The sequence below is a fragment of the Penaeus monodon genome, chromosome 7 (assembly GCF_015228065.2).
Source record: "Penaeus monodon isolate SGIC_2016 chromosome 7, NSTDA_Pmon_1, whole genome shotgun sequence".
Taxonomy (NCBI): domain Eukaryota; kingdom Metazoa; phylum Arthropoda; class Malacostraca; order Decapoda; family Penaeidae; genus Penaeus; species Penaeus monodon.
Genome location: NC_051392.1, coordinates 16,876,803 through 16,886,802, shown reverse-complemented (window position 1 = coordinate 16,886,802; position 10,000 = coordinate 16,876,803).

The following is a 10,000-nucleotide window of genomic DNA, read 5'->3' as shown; positions in this document are numbered from 1 at the left end:
GTGTTATAAAATATTTATATTTATATATATATATAAAATTAAAATTTATATAACACACACACACACACACCCCACAACACACACACACACACACACACCACAACACACCCCAACACACCCCACACCACACATATAATATATTAAAAAAACACACACATTTATTATATATTATATATAATATATATATATATATATATATATATAATTACTTACAAAAGGCCGAAGCGGGGGCCCGAATGGTTAAGCGTCGAACTCAACACTGTCACGACGGCAATCTGAGTTCGGGGGTTCGATCCCCGGGGCCAGCGCGTTGTTCCCTTGGGAAAGGAAACTTCACTCCGTTCCATTTAGCCCTGGGTCCCCAAGCCACCAAAGTCAGTGCGGGTCTCAACCGGATAAATTAAGAAAATTTTTTCCCTAAAAAGGTAACACCGACACTCTTCGGGAAAGGAAACGGGGACCCTACACTACTCACCCAAAGAGCACACAACATGAAAATACAATTAAAAGTTTTATACGGGGCTCGCTGAACCTACCGTTAAAAAAATAGTTACAAAAAGGGGAAAATTTTATGTACTTATGGAGTGGAGAAAATATTCTCATATGTATTATGTTAAAAAATTTTCGGTTTTTATGTATTTTCACTATCTAGGCCAAATAATTTTGCATTGCTTTTACGATTCGGGCAGCGGATGGCTCCCTCCTGCCCTGGATATCGTGTCCTTAACACAGATGCTGCCTCCAAAATGTTGCCCCTCTTTTTTAAATAAATTTTAAAGTGTTGCTCTAAGGCACGAGCGATCGTCACACAAGACGCACGCACGCACGCCGCACGCACGCAGGCCACGACCACACCCCACACAAAACACCACACCACCAACACACACCACACACCCACACCACCCCAAACACACACCACACACACACACACACACAACACACAACCCAACAATACATTATATTTTTGTATGTGTGGATAACCCTGCCTACAGACGTCTCTCTGGGAGACAATCCTGGGTGTAGGGGGACCGGGGGCCCACCGGGAGACTCGCCATGAGGGCTCTCTTGGCGGGAAAGCGAAGGGGTAAGTGCCTGCGCCCCCGTCGGCGATAGCCCCTTGATGATGATGATGTTAATCATACCACAACACTCACACACAAATTGTTTTTAATATATAAATATATATATATATATATATAAAAATTTATATATATTATAATATATATAAATATATATAATATTGTTGTGTGTGTGTTTGCATTGTTTTGTGCCCTATATATATATATTTTGGGGTATATACATATAAATAATAATATATATAAAATTAATAATAATAATATATATATAATATATATTAATATATATATAATTATATAAATATATATGTATATATTTATAAAATTTTTAAATATATTTTATATATATTTTAATATTAATATAAATATATATTATAATATATATATTATATAATGCATATATATGCGTGTGTGTTAAAATGTACATTATATTTATTTTGGTAAGTTCTATATATATATATATATATAATTATATATAATATAAATATATTATATATATTTTGTGTTTTGGTGTGTGTGTGGTGGGGTGTGTTGTGTTGGTGTGATTTGGTGTGTTGTGTGTGTGGTGTGTGTGTGTGTGTGTGTTGTATGTTTGTGTGTTGTGGTTTCACACCACACACCCACACCCACACTCCAGATGAGGGTCATAAAAAAAACTATTGGGGGTTTCCACAGTATATAACGGCGGGGGGTTTGGTACAGTTTTCTTTTAAAAAAGGCTTTATGCATTTACCTCATCAAATTACAAAAAATATTGAGACAGTCCTATTAAAAATTTTTTCCCAATTTTAAAGGGAAAAACAGCATCATAATGTTTCCCTTCCCGGGAAAACGACAAACAATTTTTTTTTCCTGGGATAAAAAAGGGCGCTGAAAAAGACTGAACGAATATAAAATGTGATCTTTTCATTTTTGTGCAACCTTTAAATTCTTATGAAATTCCTGCTTTCATATTTTTTTTACATTTCATTTTCTGATAAATCAAGTTTTCATTTTTCACCTAAATTGTCGTTTTCAATTTCTGATTTATATGTATACTTTTGTTCAACTTTAAATTTCCCCAGAATTACTATAAAAGGGAATTCAAAATTTTTCTTCTCTCCCGACAGGGACACACACAGCATGCTAAAATGCTGATATAAAATACGCAACACAAAATAAAGGATAAAAGTGTGAAGCAAATGGTGACGAGTAGGGGACTGGATGGAAAAAAGGGGAATGATATTATGATGATGGTAAGTATTATGATTTTAGATGATGGATGACTATATTTTGATAACATGGCAATGAAGGGTACTGTTGGATTTCGAAAACTAGTACACTCTTTTGTTTGGTTCCCTGTTTCAAAGAAACCAAGGCGAGGAAATTTTGTGATGATCATGTTTTCCGCCCCCCCCCCCCCGACTTTTCCCCCGGGTGCTGATGGGCGATTTCAAAAACAGAATTAGCCAATCTATATAAAAAATTAGAATAAAAGAAAAAATATAGAAAATATTAAAAAAATAGATATGTCTTAAAAATGAAGGAAGAGTTAATAAAAATGGGCCCAAAAAATGAACTCATCATTTAAAAATACTCCCCTTCCTCATCCTTATATCATTATAAAAATAAAACCAAAAAGGTGGTGGATATATGGGATTTAAATTAAAAAAAAAAAAGGAAAAAAAATTTTAAAAAAAGAAGAAGGGCAGAAAGAAATTAAAGACAGATAGATAGATAAATAAAGGGGGAGTATGTGAGTTGGGGGTATTATTACATATACAATATTACACACAATCAAAATATATATAATATATATTATATAATATATATATATATTTAATTATATATATATAATATTATATGTGTTGTGTGTGTAATATATATATTTTATATATATAATATTATTATATATATTATATATATTTATATAATTAATATGTACAATTATAAAAAAAAATTTAAAATAAAATTTAAATAATAATAATAAAGAGCAAAAAAAAATAAATTAATATATAATATTTATAAAAAAATATAAATATTGTAATGTTTCCCCTCTCTCTCTCCCTCTATATATATTATATATTTAAATTTTTATAAAAATATATATATTATATATATATATATATAATATATATATACATATATGTATTGTATATATAATATATATATATATATATAATTAATATAATTAATATATATACATATATGTATTATATATAATTTATTATATATATATATATATTATATATTAATATATATATATATTTTTAACAACGCATAAAATAATAATAATAATGATAATAATATAAATAATAATAAAAATAATAAATAATAATAATGATACAAATGTTAATAAAATAAGAAAATATGATTAGCAATACACAAATTAAAATAATAATGATAAAATAATTAAAATTTAAAATGATAAAAATTGATGATGATGATGTCTAATGCAAAACAATGTGAAAAAATAAAAAATAATATAAAAAATAATAAAAAATAAAAATATAATGATATACTACTAATAATAATGATAAAAATAAAAATAATAAAAAAATGATAATAAAAAATAACAATAATAACAAAAAAATAACAATAACACAACAAAAAAATAACAATAATGATGATAAAAATAATAATGAAATAAGATAATGAAAATGTTTTGTAATGAAAATGATAATAAATGAAATGAATAAAATAATAAAATAACAATAAAAAGATAATGAAAATGAAAAATGAAATAATAATAATGATAAAAATAATAATAAAATAATAATAATGATAATGATAATGATAAGTAATAAGTAATGATGATGATAATGAAAATGAAAAGAATAAAAAAATAAAAATTTAAATTTTATTATTATTTTTTTTAATTTTATTATTATTATTTCTTTGAAATAAAAAGCAATTTTATTATAATTTTGATCTTATAATAAAAGGGTGATGAAAATAGAAAATTCGAGAAAAAGGGAAAAAAGTGAGAAAATTCAGCAGAAAAAACCCTTTCCCAAACGCGGTCATCCCCAACGAAAAACGATATCAATTTCATTAAGTGGGGGAGGAGGGCCTGGGGGCGAGGCCGCGCGTGCAAAACCCAACTTTACACCTAACGACTTTCCGCTCCTTCTTCTTCTCCCCCTAAAGCGGCGATGTTCAGGGTCCAGGCTTGTCTCTTCCCTGCTTGCTCGGTTCCTTCCTTGAATGAAATGGTTTGGAGAATTTGAGATAGAGTTCGCTTCTTCCTCTGTGTGAACCCCCCCTTTTCTCTCCTCTTTTTTTTCTCCTTTTTCTTCGCCTTTGGCTCTGTCTTTTTTTTGTTGTGGGTAAGTTTTATAGATTTTTTTTTTTTCTTTTTTTTTTCTTTTCCGGGTTTCTTTTCTTTCTCTCTTTTTTTTCGCATTTTCCCTTCATTCCCCCTTTACGGTTTTTCGTTTTCCCTCATCATTTGAAAAACCCCTAATATTTAAAAAACCTTACATGTTAACAATTTAACCTGCTAACTCCTTATAATGCATCCTTTTTTCCATTTTCAATATTACATACCACCACGAAAAAAACCCCCACCCCCCCCACTATTATAGCTTTTTTCCCGTATTTTTTGAAAATAACGTCCCAGTCATTTTTAAATGTTTTTCCATCACTTTCCATGCATTTTCTTTTCCTACTCCACACATCTTTCCCCATGCCCTGTACTAAAAACCCCCCTCCATACCCCCCTAAGCCCCCCCCCTTCCCCTTCCCTTGTCCTTCTGAATGTTCACAAATATTTTTTTTCTACACTGGCTGGGGGCCGGGTTTTGGGAAACACTCTTGTCAGGATCAATAACTAGGTTTTTTCCTCCTACTACGCTCCAAGGACGACCCCCCAATGTTCCCCCTAGCTTCAAGGACGACGTATTACTAAACTTTTAGAACCTAATTATATACGTTTAACCGTAAGTACCCCTAAGGGGGATTTATTTGATGATGGCCCCTATGTTTTCATTGGTTTTTGTTTGTAAAAATATTGTGTAGTTTTTTAAATCAGTTTCTGTTAGACTTACTAGTATTGAAAATAATATCATTATAAAAATCTTTATGTATCAGAACCATTATTCAACTTCTTAAATCACTGGGGTTTTCCGGGTTTTTCCTAGGCTCAAGCGGGACATTATTTACCCCTAGGCTTTGTATTTTTCTCCCCTTTTTTTTCAGCTCTTTAAAACCTCTTTTCTTGAAAAATTTTGTGCCCTTCCCCCAAATTTTCCGTAAGAAAAATTTTTTGGTCCAAAATGGGGTATTTAATTTTCCTCATGATATATTTAGCAAAATACCCTTTTTCTCCTTTTCCCCCCTTCTCCCTACCGTTTCCTTGAGGAACCCGGCACCCCCCTAGGACACTAAAAGGACACTTTTTGTCTGCCTCCCCTACTCCGCGGTGTCCTTAGCGCTCCTGTACTTCCAAAAAGTCGTGGCCCAAGGGCTGTCTCTCTTTCCCCGCAGAAGCTTATTGTTTGTTCTCGTATAAAAAGGGGAGAGAAACAGCCATTACGTAGCTTCCCATTACACGGGTTTTTCGCTTTTTTGATTTATCTTATGTTGCCTTTGTTCTACAGACGAAGCGCCCCAAATTGTTAACATTTTTAAATACTGTATTTTTTAAAGTAGCGCAGTAGTTATCTATTGCTACTCTATAAAATACCCTTTTTTTTCACAACATACTTTCCTTTAGCATATCCCACTAGGCAGGCATCAACTACTGTCCTTTTAAACACCCCCTCTCAACACCGGTCTCTGGGGAAAAAACCAGCACTATTTCCGTCCCTTTTTCCTCTGAAAAAAAGATCATAGATTATCCAGTGAAAAGATGTCTAGACTTTCCCTTGCAAAGGGGGCTTTACTCTTGAGCTGAAATTTTCCCAAAATCTCAATATTTTATCTTGTTTCAGCGGACTTAACAAAAGGCGGAATGCAGGTATTTTACATTTTACAGCCTCCGTTTTCCCGGGAAATTCCAGGGCTTTTTATCTTTTTTTTTATAAAACTGTTTTCGACAAAGAGGCGGGGAGGGGGAACGCTCTCACCTTGATCCCAAAGGGGAAATATTGAGAAATATCTGGGGTTTCGTCGTAAAATAAACGATTTCTTATTAACGCAGTCAGCCCCAGGCTCGAAGAAAGTCACGCTATTGTCTTTATTCTCCGGGAAATCTTTGTCTAGCCGATGAAAACTGGGGTAAAAAATACATTCCGAATGGAGATAAAGGGGGAAAACCGGGAAAAAAAAAAGGAGAAGGAAGGACGAAATTACGAAAGGAAAGATAAAGGGGGAGTGATTAAAATAAAATAGATGAGGCTTGTGGTTCCTGTTTTCCTATCTTGGAGATCCCAAACGTTCGTAATTCAGAGATCCCAATTTTGAAAGGAGGAAATTTCACGGCTCCCCCGAGAATTTCTTTCCAGAAACCCTTTCCCCGGGAGTTATCAGAACCAGTGACTTGCCCCCTCGGTTAAAAGGTTATTTCAAATGAAATCTTGGGACACAGTACGCTCTGAAGCAAGGTGATTTTACATTTCATATGCATTTAAAGGAACTAAGATTGTTAGATATTTCTAATTCGACTTTAAAGGAAACAGATATTGCATCTGATTTATGCGTTGGGTTGAAAAAAAATATAGCATGACGAGCTTTAAGGTTTGTTTTTAATACATTTTTTGTAAACTTATAAAATCAATATCATCCCGAAACTGCCTCAAACTGAAAACCTCCAATCGACTTATCTCATTTATCCCGTTCCTTTCTTTCATCCATTCCCCCTCCATCTAATAAATCTAAAAACCTTGAAAGGGGGAAAAGTGTTCGGGAAAATTTTAAAAAAATTCACACTGCCCGGGATATTCCCGCTGGGGCAAATCTGGGGTTTTTGGGCGACGGCTCTCCCGCCAGAATGTGCATATGCTGCAGCGCTGAAACACACTTGGTGAGATTCGCTTTTAAAAAAAAGTTCAGCAGGAACTTTTGGGGCTTTATAAAATTTTTCAGTGGTGGGTTTTTTCTGTTCCCATTCAGTAAAACCCCTGTTGTTGTAAATTTCAGTATGGTAATAATGATGATAATAGTGAATGATGATAATAATAATAATGAGGGTAATATTATTGATAAAAATAAGTTTCTATTTTAAAGATTTGATTATGATTATGATTACGTATGATTATGTTTATGATTATATTATCATTTTATGATGATGGTGAAATGATATAGTTTATTATGATATGATCAAGGGTTTTTTATATCAACAAAAATAAAAGATAAGGATGAGGATACAACAGTAAAAACAGCAAAAGCGCAACAACAACAACAAAATAATAAATAATATAATAAAAATAAAAAAATAATAATAATAAAATAATAAAATAAAAATAAATAAAAATAAAATAATAATAATACAAAAATGATAACGATAATAACGAGGATGGTAGTGATGATAAAGGTGATAAAAAAATTATCATTATCACATTCATCATTTTATCACCATTATTATTATTTTCATTTTTTGTTATCATTATTTTTTTATTTTTATCATTATTTTAGTAGTATAGTAGTGGTGTGGGAGTATGGGGGTTTTTCAATTATTATCATTATTACAATCGTCATTATTATTACTAGTATTATTATATTGTTTTTTTTGGGGTACCAATAATTGTTTTTACATATCTACCATTTTTATATTTTTATTATTATTTTATTATTTTTATTTTATTATTGTTTTTTTTTATTATTTTATTATTATAATAATAAAAAATAAATTATTTTTTATTATTGTTATTATTATTATGAAAATTTATTATTATTATTGTATTCTTTATTACTATTATATTATTAATTATTGTTGTTTTGCCCGGTATTATTGTGTTCTGCTGTTCTTAGCTTTGTTTTTGTTATGTTTATTAAATTTAAATTTTACGTTTTTTATTTACAATTCCTTTTTTCCACCTCCTCCTCTTTTTAGTTTCTCCTTCTTCCCCTTTTTCTTCTTCTCTTCTTTTCCCCTTCCCCCTCCTCCCTCCTCCCCTCCTCCCCCTCCCCCTCCTCCCCTTTTCCTCCTCCTCCCCCCCCCTTCCCCTCCTCCTCCTCCCCTCCCCCCCTTCCCTCCACTCCTCCCCTCCCCTCCTCCCCTTCTCCTTTTCCTCCTCCCCCCCTCTTTCCCCCTCCTCCCCCTCCTCCTCCTCCTCTCCTCCCCCCTCCCCCCTCCCTTCTCCCCCTCCTCCTCCTCCCCTCCTCCTTTTCCCCCCCCTCTTTTTTCTTTTTTCCCCCCGCCCGATTCTCCTTTCCTCATTTTCCTCCTTTTCCTCCTTTTTCCCCCTCTTTTTCCGCTCCTCTCCTCCCTCCCTTTTTCCCCCGCCTCCTCTTCCCCCCCGTCCGCCTCCCCCTTCTCTCCTCCCCCCACGCCCCCCATTCTTTCCTCCCTTCCCGTTCATTCGTTCTTTCTTTTTCATTATCAATATCACCTTTCCTCCTCTTCTCCCTCTTCTCCTTCTCCTCCTCTTCCCCCCCGTTTTTCCTCCCCCCCTCCTTTTTTTGTTTTCCTTATCATCCTCTCACTTTCATATATCTTTTCCTACTTCTCTTTCTGTCCGATCTACTCCACTTTCTTTTCCCCTTCCTCTTCCCACTCCTTTTACCTTTCCCCCCCGTATCCAAACATCAAACAGAAAAAAAATCCTCTCATTATCTTCCTCAACATCTAAACTGTTCTGGGTTTGTTTTTATAAACTATAAAAAGTATATTTTTTTGACGCAATTTTGACTTTTGCTTAAAGATTTTTTGAAGGATATATTGGAGCCATGCTTTTTTTGCTATTGTTACTGAATATAAAAAATTTAAAAATATTTGGCCTTTTAGGAAAATTTTTCTTGTATAAAAGGTATACATGACAATAATATCCCCAACTGTAGAAAAATTTTATATGATTTGGTTTTGATTATTTCGCGTCAGAAAGATGTATTTCAGACAATGATGTAACGAAAATTTTCAAAACCCGATTTTACCTGCGATATTCATCTCACTCATATATAAATTATTATATATATATATAATTATAATATATTAATATATATAATACATAATTATACATATATATATATATATATATAATATTATAAATATTTAGTATATATATATAATAATATTATTTATTTATTTTTATTTTTTTTTATTTTTTCCGCAATGAACCTGATACATATTTTTTCTATATCTCCCAATTATCTGTCTATAATAAAAATAAAAAAAAATCAGGGTGGGGAGGTATCATTCCCGCAATACTGACATAATTGCTTTATATATATGTTAATTAATCACATATAAATATTTCATATCCTCAAAAAATATTCTATTCTCAAAAATAACTGATATTGAATGAAAAAAGCCCGCTTATTGTTTTTAAAAAAGGATTTGATTATGAAACTAAAATTTTCATATTAATATATAATATAATATATATATATTATATATTAAAAATATATATATATTTATATAATAATATATATGCATATATATGTATATATATGTACCCGCGCACGCACCAAAAACATACGCACGCACCCAAAAACACACACACACACCACAACACCACACAACCCACACCACCACACACACAAACACACAACACAATATAATATATTATATATATATATTTATATATATATAATATATTATTTTATATATATATATAAAAAATAAAAATATATATTTTAAAATATATTATATATATATATATATATAAATTATCATATTTATTTTTATTTTTATATATAAAAATTTTTATAATATTTTATATATAATTATTTTTTAAAAAATTTAAAATTTATAAAAAATAAATATTTAAATTTTAAAAATTTTTAAAAATCTATAATTTTTAAAATTTTAAAATATAATATATTAGGTTTTTTTAAATATTATT